General features: G+C 36.8%; 1 protein-coding gene across 2 annotated transcripts in view; it reads left to right on the top strand.

Annotated features, from left to right (window-relative positions):
• Positions 1 to 1,911: 1,911 nt before the first annotated feature.
• Positions 1,912 to 13,952, top strand: part of LOC101739314 (inositol-trisphosphate 3-kinase B) — a 187,136-nt gene continuing 175,095 nt past the window's right edge. The window contains exon 1 of one of the 2 annotated variants that reach the window (XM_062673615.1): positions 1,912 to 1,934. The gene's annotated coding sequence lies outside the window, so the exon portion shown is untranslated. Of the gene's footprint in view, positions 1,935 to 7,012; positions 7,227 to 13,952 lie in introns of those variants that run through there. The other variant, XM_062673614.1, reaches the window with a different exon arrangement.

Consider the following 13,952-nt stretch of genomic DNA (forward strand, 5'->3'; position numbering starts at 1 on the left):
CATACGGTGCACAGAATTCACTGGTAGGCCTTGTTCTAACAGGTCGGCTTTTACGAGCTCTACATCTAACTCTTTAGGGATTCCGCGTATTACAACGCGGAGTTCGCGCTCCTCCTGGAGCGTATACGTATGGAAACTTATACGCTCCTTACGGAGGTAAGAAGAGAGGGCCCTATGGTCGTCGGGTGTTTGAACCTTAATTTGAATGCCGTTCGCGAGGTTACGGGCATTCGTGAAATTTATATTTTTGGCCTTAAGGGCCAGGCAAACTCGATCCCAAGCTGCCTTCTCCTGAAGGATAACCGGGGGAGGGGTCTGGGTTTTATTTTGTGCCACCGGACGCGGCGACGGAGTGGCACGGGCTGGGGGCGCAACGGGAGTCTGAGGGCGGGGGCGCGACGCGTTCACGGCTTTGCTAATTTTAGCGGCCGCGGGAGCTCGAGACTCCGCGGCACGCTTCTTACCCTTCTGTACCAGGGTGAATCCATCCGTCGATGAGGCGGGGGCGAGGTCGACCTCCATGTCCGAGTCAGAGTCGGAGCACGAGGAGGCGGGTGCAGGCGACCTACGAGCAAGTGTAGGTGTTTTAGAGGGCGCGACGGAGGCCGCGGATGATCGCTCAGCTGAAACGATGGTCACGGCGGACGACGCAGCAGCTTTTCTCGCCAGTATAGGCGACACGGGAGCGGCAGGCACGACAGAGGCTGCGGTGCTCAATGCAGAAGCTCTGCACGCAGGTACAGGCGACGCAGGAGCAGCGAGCGCGGCGGAGTCCTCGAGAGGGCTCGCAGTGTGATTGGCCTTGAAGGCCAAAAACTCCGAGGCGAGCTGTGGGTGGCGAAGTCGGAGGAATTCCGCGAATACAGCGTCCATGATCGCTGAGTACCCAGGTGGGGCGGCCCCGGGTCTTGAAAACACTCGCCTTGCGGCGAGGCCCCAACTTCTCGGACCTGAGCGGTTCTATTGAACACAGGTGGCAATGCGGCGCGATTACTACAGGACAAAGAAAAAGCACAACAAAACAGAAATTACGAAAAGAAACAAAACAAATAAATACTTGCAGGAAACCACTTTGTCGGCAGATGTACCACGAACACAGAAACAACAAAAGGAAACAAAACAAATAAAAACTTCCAGAAAGAGCACTTAGTCGGCAGATGTACCACAAACACAGGCCGCGCGAACAATGGCCGGGCTAACAAAAGCCGGGCGAACAAAGACCGGGCGATCGAGTGGACGATGAGCACGTCCGCACGTGACGGGTGCCTCTATCGGAATGAATTAACCCATAGACACAGCCCACTGAGTTTCTCGCCGGATCTTCTCAGTGGGTCACGTTTCCGATCCGGTGGTAGATTCTGCGAAGCACTGCTCTTGCCAAGGGCCATTGTTAGCAACATTCCCGGTTAGAGCCCCGTGAGCTCACCTACACGTTAAGGGTAGGCACCACCACCCTGCCTGTTTCTGCCGTGAAGCAGTAATGCGTTTCGGTTTGAAGGGTGGGGCAGCCGTTGGAACTATACTTGAGACCTTAGAACTTATATCTCAAGGTGGGTGACGCATTTACGTTGGAGATGTCTATCAGTAACCGTGGTGGGCTGTGAGCTGGTCCAACCATCTAAGCAATAAAAAAAATGATCAAAGCATTTGTTTCTTGTTACACTTTTCACGGCTGGTCGCTTGAGTCATCGACCGAACACGCCGGTAACTTAACTTACCTCTTGTCTAGTTGACTCGGTTCACCTTGGCTTTTTTTTTGCGATAGAAAAATTAAAAGTATTTAGTTGTTCGCCAGTAAGGTGAGTGCAGTGTTCTGTTACGATTTTAAATTCGTTTTTACGTAAAGTTTTTGTGCACGTAGGTATCGGATGCGTTTGTTTTTTGATAACTTTTATCGCGTGTTTAATTAAAGTTACCGTTGTTGTTATGTGGAGGTAAGTAATTATGATCATTTGGCATTCTCTTGCAATGGTTTAAAAACTGAATTTAACCCTACAAAGCTGCTTTCAAGAATAAAGTGAACTATTTTATTGCACAATGATATTATTAATAGTAAAATACTTTTGATACTTACTTTAAACTATGTTATACTTACTTGTAAATACTTTTATTCGATTAAAATATCAACATAATAAAATGATTAAGTCAATATTTTAAAATTCTAAAATATATTACAATGAGTTTAAATTGTCACAAAAAAATAAGATGATATCCGTTACCTTTTTCCTTCTTTTTTTTTAAGTCGAGAAAAACATGCCCACTACAGAAAATAAAAAAATTAAAAGTTTTTTTGATAGATAACATATCATCACGTCATGATTTCCATTACTTGTTATTTAATAAAAAAAACATTTCCTTGGTTTAGGGAGAATGCTTTAAACGCGAGAAATGTCGGAGATGTTCAACTGGTCTCTGACAGTCTCTGGTATTTGTTAACAGAAATAAGAGTTGCGTCTTGATTTTAATCACTTCGATACCGTTCGTTATTTTTAACAAATTCACCTTTAGGGTTTTTCTATTTGTTTCTTCTTCTTAGTTAATTTGTTTTTTTTTTTGTTTCTTGTTTGTTTGTTTCTTTATTTCTTAAGTTTATTATTTATTTCTTTAGATCACAACAGCAAATCAAATTTACGATTTTAACACGAGACGACGATTTCAAATATTATCAGGCAAATCCAGGCAATGTTTATCAGGCAAACTATTTCTATTTACTAACCTAACAGCGGTATTTTATGTTCTTAAATCCCAAAAGCACCAATGCTAATAGCTAATGATTAGTAGCATTGGGAACAGATCCATTGGCCCCATTCCGAGGCTTTTCTTTGAATGCACGGTTCACTTTCTTTCGGGTCATAATACGAGGTCATGATCTTTGTCGAGTTGGGATACAGAAAGCGGCCGAATCGATCATAGAACATCAGCGATGCAACTTAACCGAGAAAGTTCTTTTATTAAAGCCCTTTTATTAGCTCGGTATGCACGTACATATGTTTGTTTGTATGTAATGGAGTCTTTGAACGTTATTTTCACAGACTTTAAAGCGTCCTATTAACTTCTGAAATTTTGCATACGCTAACGTTATTTCACCGACTTTAAAGCGTCCTATTAACTTTTGAAACTTTGCATACCCTAACTTTATTTTCACCGACTTTAAAGCGTCCTATTAACTTTTGAAACTTTGCATACGCTAACGTTATTTTCACCGACTTTAAAGCGTCCTATTAACTTCTGAAACTTTGCATACGCTAACGTTATTTCACCGACTTTAAAGCGTCCTATTAACTTTTGAAACTTTGCATACCCTAACGTTATTTTCACCGACTTTAAAGCGTCCTATTAACTTTTGAAACTTTGCATACGCTAACGTTATTTTCACCGACTTTAAAGCGTCCTATTAACTTTTGAAACTTTGCATACGCTAACGTTATTTTCACCGACTTTAAAGCGTCCTATTAACTTTTGAAACTTTGCATACCCTAACGTTATTTTCACCGACTTTAAAGCGTCCTATTAACTTTTGAAACTTTGCATACGCTAACGTTATTTTCACCGACTTTAAAGCGTCCTATTAACTTTTGAAACTTTGCATACGCTAACGTTATTTTCACCGACTTTAAAGCGTCCTATTAACTTCTGAAACTTTGCATACGCTAACGTTATTTCACCGACTTTAAAGCGTCCTATTAACTTTTGAAAATTTGCATACGAAACATATAATTTTATAACTCCATTCTTAATATCTTGACCTAGTATCAACAGGATAAAAAATAAATGAAATAATGTTTAGCGGATTTTTTATGTTTTTGATGACATTTTTGCAACTTTACAGGAGAACAATTTACAGTATAAAAATAGGAAAAAAATATCATAACAAAAAACTTATACAGACAGCTATTTGAATGGGGTAAATTAAATTGAAGTTTAATTATAAGCATCGAATTGTTAATACTAATACCAAATAAAACGGACCTTAAATTACGAAGATTAATGTCGCGTAATTATTAGCCTTTCACCCTTCGATATACTATATTGGACATGTAGAATCTTGTAACGCAATAATCTACCTTACAACATTCTACATATAATAATAAAGGCTAATGCCATTTTTTTTTTTTTATTGCAGAGATAGCTGGACTAGCTCACAACCCACCTGGTGTTAAGTGGTTACTGGAGCCCATAGACATTTACAACGCAAATGCGCCACCCACCTTGAGATGTAAGTTCTAAGGTCTCGGTATAGTTACAATGGCTGCCCCACCCTTCAAGCCGAAACGTATTACTGCTTCACGGCAGAAATAGGTGGGGTGGTGGTGACTACCCGCGCAGACTCACATATAAAACGGACCTTTAATTACGAAGATAAATGTCGCGTATTAATTCTAGGGTCGGCAGACTAAAGCACATAAGTCAAAATTTTCAATTTATTTTTTATTACATCATCGGTTTACATTTTGCTCAACACACAATCTGACTAAAGCACATAAATCAAACTCAAGTATTTCATGGTGTATTCAAGCGGCGTTCTGTATCAACCTTATCAAATCCTAATATAGTCAAACGAACTAAAAAACATAACTGGACTTATGTTCTAAGGAACACCATAAGTACAAAGTTATTAACGTAAGAAGTCTGACTTATGTTATAAAGAACATCAAAATGTAACATTTCTTTAGAGAAAGTAGTTACTTAAAAATATTTATAACGTAAACAATACTTCGGTAAGTGGTTTTAATTTACTAATGTTGTCGATTGTGCACAGTTTGTTGGTTAGTTAGTTGTGTTAGTTAGTTGTGTGTGAGTGCTTAAGTATTTTAATTATTTAAGATGAATATTCAAAGAGGCAAGAAATTAGTTGAAATGGCGTTATCCACTCATCTGGAAAGCAATGAAGGTTTATTTTCACATATCTTCAAAATTATGATTTGCAAATTACGTAATTATATCAATATTATATCATTATAAATAGATAATTGTCTTGTCCTTTTTTAGAAAATGTAAATCAACAGTCGATTTTGAACACAGAGAACTTAGTAGTAGACGATCCTATACTGTCAACATCATCAGGTCAAGTCAGTAGTTTAACATACTATTCTGTACTTGAATTCTCTAGTGATGATTCTGTACGAGATCCATGTTATGAATTACCGAGACTTCCAACCACATCAAGTTCAAAGTACTTGTGATGAAATTTTAATGAATCCTAATGTGTCTCCAAAAAAGAGTATACGTACTATAAAAAGAGAAAAAAAAAAAAACTTAACTTAGGACAGGCATACAGAACTTTAAAAGGAAAACGTATATCAGATCGCACATTGAAAAAAAAATTTTTTTTGAGAAAAAACAAAAAAAAAGCCCGCCGAGTTTGTTTCGCCGGTTCTTCTCAGGACTGTGGCTTTTTTTGGAAACGGTGGTAGAGATAACATTGTTATTTATATTTTGACATTCAACTAGTGTGTTATACTTTTGAATTTGAAAGAGTTACGAGTTACCTGTTTGCAGAATGAAATGTAAAGAACGTATACCATTAACTGATAGGCAGGCCATATTTACAGAATATTGGCAAATGGGGTCATATGCAAAAAGATCTGCATACTTGGCGTCTTTAATGGAAATTCAAGATAAATCTAAGCAAAGAATATGAGCTATTGAATCTGAAAAGCAAAAGCTTAGAATGAAGACATAAAAATACTTTTTTACTGTGCATGGTAAACGTGAACCTGTCTGCAGAGGATGTTTAATGAAACCGTTGAAACCGATGAAAGTGACAATTTTATAAAGACAGTTGCTATGAAAAGGAGATCATCCATAGGGGATTCTCAAACTGATGATATAATATCTATACAGCCATTACCCATATCCATCGAGAAAAAAATTGATTTAATTTCGCTGCTCCCTTTAATACTAGATATTTTCCATGAATTTTACATAAGTCTTCCCACGTTGAAAACTTTACGAAATACTGATCCAGATATTTTAGAACTCGATGAAGAAGAAGAATTTTATTTAAACATTGAGTTGTTATTTATATTTATGACTTATATTATTATAATATATATCTTAATTGTTGATCTTTTTCACTTAACTCATACTATTATTGTGTTCCTTATAACTTAAGTCATCTAATTATTAAATAATCACATTTACTTTAAAATATTTAATTTTAATAATAAGTTAGTGTTATAGACTTATATAATTCAAATAAACATGATTAAGTTTGTTAATATATAAGATTCTAAATAGTTTTTTTTAATTCCTGTAAAGTAGAGTTTTTTGACTTATGTGCTTTAGTCTGCTGACCCTAGAATTAGACTTTCACCCCTCGATATACTATATTGAACATGTAGAATGTCGTAACGCAATAATTTACGTTACAACATTCTACATATAATAATAATAAAGGTTAATAATGCCTTAATAATAAAGGCTAATGCTTTAGTAGCCTTTTTTATATAGCTATCGTAAATGCGCACAGGATTTAAAGTGCTTAATCATAAATAATTTCTTGTATTTGTATTCGCCATTATTGCGTATAAATCGTAAATCAATGTATTTAAGTGGTCAAGTTCTTAGTTGTTCACTAACACCACTCGTCAGACTACATTAATGGCTACCGGAAGCGGGAACAGTCACTCTCTAATGATATTTACAATCTGATTAAAAAAACAAACTCATTGACCGGCAAATCGACATTGAGTGTGGAAGCGCCTTTACGTTAACTTCACTTATAAACTACACGATGCTCTGGAAACAAATATGCTAAAATCATACGGCCGGTCCTGATAAAACGTTTATTAGGTATTGATTTTAGAACAAATATCTAATTTACTTCATGTCTACTATGTGTAGAGGCGTGTTTTGATTGTGCTAGAATACGATGGATAATTTCCAGAATTGAAATATAACCAGTCATATTTTGAAGCTTTAAATATTACGCTCTTAGTTTCTGGGTTCCAAGCGGTCTCCATTGCGACAGTGACCGCGATAGTGACCAACAATAAAGCTCGAATAATAACTGCGTGCTCGTCAAACGACTCGATTGCTTTGTTCGTAGTCCGAGCCTTCGCCTCACATTATCTTGATCACACACATTTATCTTACCCGCAGTAGTTTCGCGTTTAGTCAGTTTGTGAATACCGTAGCGTTTGTACGTGGTATTTGGCATAATTCTTCGCGAACGAACAGTGAATGTGCGTGGTAACTGTACACAGGGAACACATATATCTGAGGTGAGTGTAGATGAATTAAAAAAAATATATATATTAAAATTGAATTTATTAACGGCTTTCGTGTTTCTATAATGTAGGTAGGTACCCGATAATTCAAACGAACGCAATTTTTAAGTTTTAGAATTCGACGTACCCACTACATATTATGTGTTTGCATCGATAAGAATCCATTTTAATTGCAAAGTAGCGTGTTCATTAGCATTTTTACTATACTTTTAATTCTTTCACAATTACATTGTTACCGGTATTTTAGAATTACAATAGGAAAATGTACATGGTCGTATTACTACTGTAAAATGAACAGTGAGGTAGCTTTTTATGAAACTGAGATCAGAGAATGATATCGAAAAAGGAACATTGTTCTAATACTTTTAACGTTGAAATTATCTCGGTTAGCTGTTACCTGACAACTTATGATAACTTTTACGTTTCTTTTTATTGCTTAGATGAGTGGACGAGCTCACATGCCACCTAGTGTTAAGTGGTTTACTGGAGCCCATAGACATCTACAACGTCAATGCGCTACCCACCTTGGGATATAAGTTCTAAGGTCTCAGTATAGTTACAACGGCTGCCCTGCCCTTCAAACCGAAACGCGTTACTGCTTCACGGCAGAAATAGGCAGGGTGGTGGCACATACCCGTGCGAACTCACAAGAATTCCTACCACCAGTAAACCAGTTTGAAAATAACTTAATTGTGTTTATCTAAGCAGCCCGAATTCAACAACCATTGAATTGGTTTTCGTTCATTTAAGTTTTACGATCTCGAATGAGATCTTGGTATCAACATGGACATTTCTATCTAGTTACCCTTTTTAATTACGTATACCGGCAGACGGAGCTAACATATCGGTAGGAGGGTAGATATTTTAATAACAAAATTAAGAGATTGGATCTACTTGAGAAAACTAGCTCAATAACTTCTTCGTTTAAGTCAATGGTGAATTTCGTGAGATATGAAGGTGGAATTTTCAAATTCTATTGTATAACGGCTGTATAAAGGGATGAAAACCTCAGATAACGGTTATGCTTAAGAAATAGGCAGGGCGGTGGTATGGGCAGTGGTAATAGGCAGGGCCTTACTATGTGGGCTTTCAGTATAACTTATCACCGGTAACACCACTCTGCTATTAGTACCTAAGTACAGCGTAACAATTCCTAGTTGACACTTGCTCTATCTCTTTCGATCGTGCTTGAAGTTGCCTTTTAATGTAAAAGAAAAAATACAGTGCAACGATTTCTAAGGTATATCGTGTTTATTAGCCGCTAAGGTGTAATGCGTTACTTCGGTCATTGCAAGTTAGCCTCAATTCTTAGAATTGGAGCAATTTTAATTCCGTAGAAGGAGTGAGCAAGCTGACAAATCATCGGTAAGCAAGTCTGTTTGTGTTTGTTTTGGAGATTAATGCAATTTTGCGCCAATATTCGAACACTATCCGGAAATTTCAATAAAATTGATAATTAAAATTACAGATTAATCTGAAATAGGAATTTACTGTTATGTATATTTAAAACGACAGCTAATTAATGTCATCATTAACAACTCACTTACAGCTTGTTACAAAGTATCACAGTTTCTTTGCTAGATTTAACTCAGAATCCGTTGCATTGGAATATTAACAGTTCGAAAGAATGCTGCGCATTTGACTAGATGGCACAAACTCTGTGGGTAGTTAGCGGACAGTTCATGCAATGGGCCGGTAGCATTTATTTTAATGTCTAACTTTTACGATCACATAAATTACCATAACATATTTTATTGCTAAAAAAAGTTGCAGCAATTCCTTTGTAATAACAATAAAAATGAATTGTTTTTATTGTAAGTGTAATGTTAAAATAATATTTCAATTGGCGATGCTTTCTTTTATATATGTAGTTATGTATTCAAATTCAAATTCAAAATCATTTATTTCAACTTAGATGTCAGTATGACACACTTGTTGAATGTCAAAATACAAATAACAATGTTAACTCTACCACCGGTTCCAAAAAAAGCCACAGTCCTGAGAAGAACCGGCGAAACAAACTCAGCGGGCTTTTTTTTTTTTTTTGTTTTTTCTCAAATATTTTCTTTTTTTTTAAATAAATAGAAATATTCACAATAAAAGAAAAAACAAGTCAAAAAAATACAATTAAAAATAATAATAATAATAATGAAAAATGAAAAATGAAAAGGCCAGGAGCGAGCGCCTCATTCCCACGTAGTGCCATCTAGTAAATAATCCTTAACTTTATAATATGCCTTGTTGCACAAACGTTCCTTAACAGTTTTCTTAAATCTATGAACAGGTAGTAGTTGAACGTTTAGTGGGATCTTGTTGAAAAGCTGTACACCCAGCCCCCTAAAAGAGTTGCTTATTTTCTTAATTCGAGCCGCCGGCAACGCAAGCCTATGTTTGTTCCTAGTGTTCACATTGTGCAAATCGCAGACTCTGGGGAATTCTTCAATGTTTTTACGCACGTACAATAAATTTTCAAAAATGTATTGGGACGCTAAAGTTAGAATTTTGATTTCCTTAAACTTGTCCCTCAAGGATTCCCTCGGGTGCATATTATAAATAGCACGAATAGCCCTCTTCTGCAGGATGAAAATCGTTTCGACATCGGCAGCATTGCCCCATAGCAAAATGCCATAGGACATAACACTATGAAAATAACTAAAATAAACCAGGCGTGCCGTATCTTCATTAATATACATTCGTATTTTTTTTTACCGCAAACGCTGCAGAACTAAGCCTACTCGCTAACTTGCATATGTGAGGACCCCACTGCAGCTTGGAATCAACTGTTATACCAAGAAAAACTGTCGAATCCACAAGCTCCAGTGTCTCTCCACTTACAGTAATATTAGTGTCAACTTGTTTAACATTAGGTGTGGTAAATTTTATACATTTTGTTTTTTTGTTATTTAATAACAGATTATTAACACTAAACCAATGTACCACGCGCGAGATAGCATCATTCACATCGTCATAATCTTCCAAATGTCGTTTAATTTTAAACAATAATGATGTATCATCAGCGAATAATATGTTTCAGTGAACCTTATTTTTATTAGCAAAAGAATCTTGACGGACTCGGTAAGACTTCTTGTACAAAATAGTAAATTGTTGTAATAAATCTATAACTGTATACAAAACTGATTTGGAGACTCAAGTTTCATGTGACATTTGATTTGGGAACTTGGTGAAACATGCACAAAGTACTTCTGATAAAGTTAAAAATAAATATCATGAATCCTTTTCGATAAATCCTCAAAAATCTAAGCTCTAAAAATACACAAAAAAAATTTGAACAAAAAAGGCATTTAGCTTTTTACTGCTTTACTGGTGGTAGGACCTCTTGTGAGTCGGCTCGGGTAGGTACCACCACCCTGCCTATTTCTGCCGTGAAGCAGTAATGCGCTTCGGTTTGAAGGGTGGGGTAGCCGTTGTAACTATACTGAGACCTTAGAACTTATATCTCAAGGTGGATGGCGCATTTACGTTGTACATGTCTATGGGCTCCAGCAACCACTTAACACCAGATGGGCTGTGAGCTCGTCCACACATCTAAGCAATAAACAATAAAAAATAATAATTTTATTCTGTTTTTAATTTTATTCTGTTTTATTTAAATTCGTAATGTGAGAGTGGCAATTGTTTATTGCCAGTGGCATTTGAAAACAATTTAATTCTCGTAAAACATTAATGGCCATCTATCTCTCAGTAACGTCGGGAAATCGTGTGGCATTTACGCTGTGTAGTGTTCCATTCACGAATCTTCTATAACAAGATAATACTTATAGCTCAGCGCGTTATGAGTCCAATGTTCTATACCACGACGAGGAAATACAGTGATCGCTTCAGGCAACGGGAATATCACGAAATACGAAATACGAAATAATCTATAATAATATGTATAAAAATGAATTGCTGTTCGTTAGTCTCGGTAAAGCTCGAGAACGGCTGGACCGATTTGGCTAATTTAGGTCTTTAATTATTTGTGGAAGTCCAGAGAAGGTTTAAATATGAAAATGCTCGGTATTAAATAAAAATAACAATTTTGTTTTTCCTTTGATGTGTCCCCCGTCTGATGGATTCCTTTTGATTTTATACAAAAGTTTAGGTCTTTTATTTATCGATTGAGGCACTACGAAGTCTGCCGGGTCAGCTAGTAAAATATATATGTAGTCATTTAAGCTTTTGAAAAAAGTAGCTCATAAAAAGTATGGTCTTTTGTTTAAGCTTCATATTGAATCCAGTTTTTTTTTTTACCTAAGTCATTGGACGATTTCATGGTCCACTGGGTGTTAAGTAGTATAGTGGTGGTAGGACCTCTTGTGAGTCCGCACGGGTAGGTACCACGACCCTGTCTATTTCTGTCGTGAAGCAGTAATGTGTTTGGCGGCATTGACATTCTAGATGTCTATGGGCTCCGGTAACCACTTAGCACCAGGTGGACTGTGAGCTCGTCCACCCATCTATGAAATAAAAAATAAAAAAGAGGTTACTAGTGACCATAGACGCCGTCACCCATCTTGAGACATGAGGTCTCTGTTTCAGTTTTATAGTAGGCACAACAGCTGCTTTAATCTTCAAACGGGAACGAATTACTGCTTTATTGCTTATATAGGCAGAGCGGTAGTATCATTGTGGGCTCACAAGACATCTTAGGGTCATCCTCATATCATTTCACACATATAAATTGGAATAAAGTGCTTGATTTAAGAAGCAATACGTTAACCAGTTGTTCAACAGCATTTCTTTAAAGTCGATTCAAGAATTATTTCGCATAAAATATACACAACAAAGCTATTTTAAGATTTAAATCATAAAACTGCACGTTAAGAATCTCAAAAGTTCAATATCGCCTTTTGTTATTTTCATTTCATCATTCCAGACATTTCGAATGCCTTACAGATTTCGTGGTCATGAATAACAATAAACTGTAACACTTGGTTTATAATGATTATATCCGTGATCACGAAATATTTATATATATACTAGCTGACCCGGCAGACTTCGTAGTGCCTCAATCGATAAATAAAAGATCTAAACTTTTGTATAAAATAAACGTAAAACAAACAAAAGGAATCCGTCCTACAGGGGGACACATAAAAGGAAAAACAAAATTGTTATTTTTATTTAATTCCGAGCATTTTCATATTTTAAACCTTCCATGGACTTCCACAAATAATTCAAGACCAAAATTAGCCAAATCGGTCCAGCCGTTCTCGAGTTTTAGCGAGACTAACGAACAGCAATCAATTTTTATATATAACTAGTCAGGTCATAAGTATTGTCACACAGTAAAAACTTTTCTTTTAGAATGCTGGCCACAAAAAAGTTTATTGAATTCGAATTTCGAATTGTTCATGAAAATAAAAATGTATACTTTTAGAATTTTACTCATTTTTAAATATGGAGTGGACGCTCAAAGAAGACCGTGTTGCAGTTATTGCGTTGCATCGTTGCGGTTACGCGCCAATTCAAATTTTTAACATACTGAAAAATTTGAATATAACCAAAAGATTCGTTTATCGTACCATCAAACGATACAATGAAGACTCTAGTGTAGATGACAGGTCAAGAAGTGGTCGCTCTCGGTCTGTTAGGACTCCAGCAGTGATAAAAGCTGTGAAGGCGCGAATTCAAAGAAATCCCAAACGTAAGCAGAAACTGTTGGCCCTTCAGATGGGGTTAAGCAGAACCACGGTGAAAAGGGTGTTAAATGAAGACTTAGGGCTTCGGGAATATCGAAGAAAAACAGGACGTCTTTTAAATGCTCGTTTAATGGACCTAAGACTGAAGAGATGCCGCGCTTTGTTGAAGCGGTACGCGGGAAAAAAATATCGGGAAATTCTTTTTTCGGATGAAAAAATTTTTACCGTAGAAGAGAGCTACAACAAATAAAATGATAAAGTGTACGCACACAGTAGTGAAGAAGCGAGCAACCGTATTCCGCATGTCCAACGAGGTCATTTTCCATCCTCGCTCATGGTATGGTTGGGAGTTTCTTATTGGGGCTTAACAGAGGTACATTTTTGTGAGAAAGGTGTAAAAACGAATGCAGTTGTGTATCAAAATACAGTCCTGACGAACCTTGTGGAACCTGTTTCTCATACCATGTCCAATAACAGGCACTGGGTATTCCAACAAGATTCGGCGCCAGCTCATAGAGCGAAGAGCACACAAGACTGGCTGGCGGCGCGTGAAATCGACTTCATCCGGCACGAAGACTGGCCCTCCTCCAGCCCAGATTTGAATCATCCCAATTTGGAGTCACTCAAGACATCCTTGATTAAGGCAGCCGCCGATATTGACATGGACCTTGTTCGTGCTGCGATAGACGACTGGCCGCGCAGATTGAAGGCCTGTATTTAAAATCGCGGAGGTCATTTTGAATAAACTTTAGTGTCATAAGAATCTATGTTTTGTTAAGTTCATTTTGGTATATGAATGGTTACATAATGAATAAACTTGTTTCAATTATTTTACATTAAACATGTGACAGACTTTATGGCCTGACTAGGTATAGATGTAAAATATTTAAATGTATCACAGTATTCGAAGCGCCTGAAAAAGGGCATAGTTAAAACTTAAAAGGAATTTTAATTGTCTCTAATGTTTGCGTAAAACCGAGATAATACTAATTTAAGACCGAATTTAAAAATTCAAATGTAGGATACAGTAATAGAAAAAAGATTACCAAACACAATATTGTACTTTACATGGTTTATGATC

The sequence above is a fragment of the Bombyx mori genome, chromosome 18, assembly GCF_030269925.1.
Source record: "Bombyx mori chromosome 18, ASM3026992v2".
Taxonomy (NCBI): domain Eukaryota; kingdom Metazoa; phylum Arthropoda; class Insecta; order Lepidoptera; family Bombycidae; genus Bombyx; species Bombyx mori.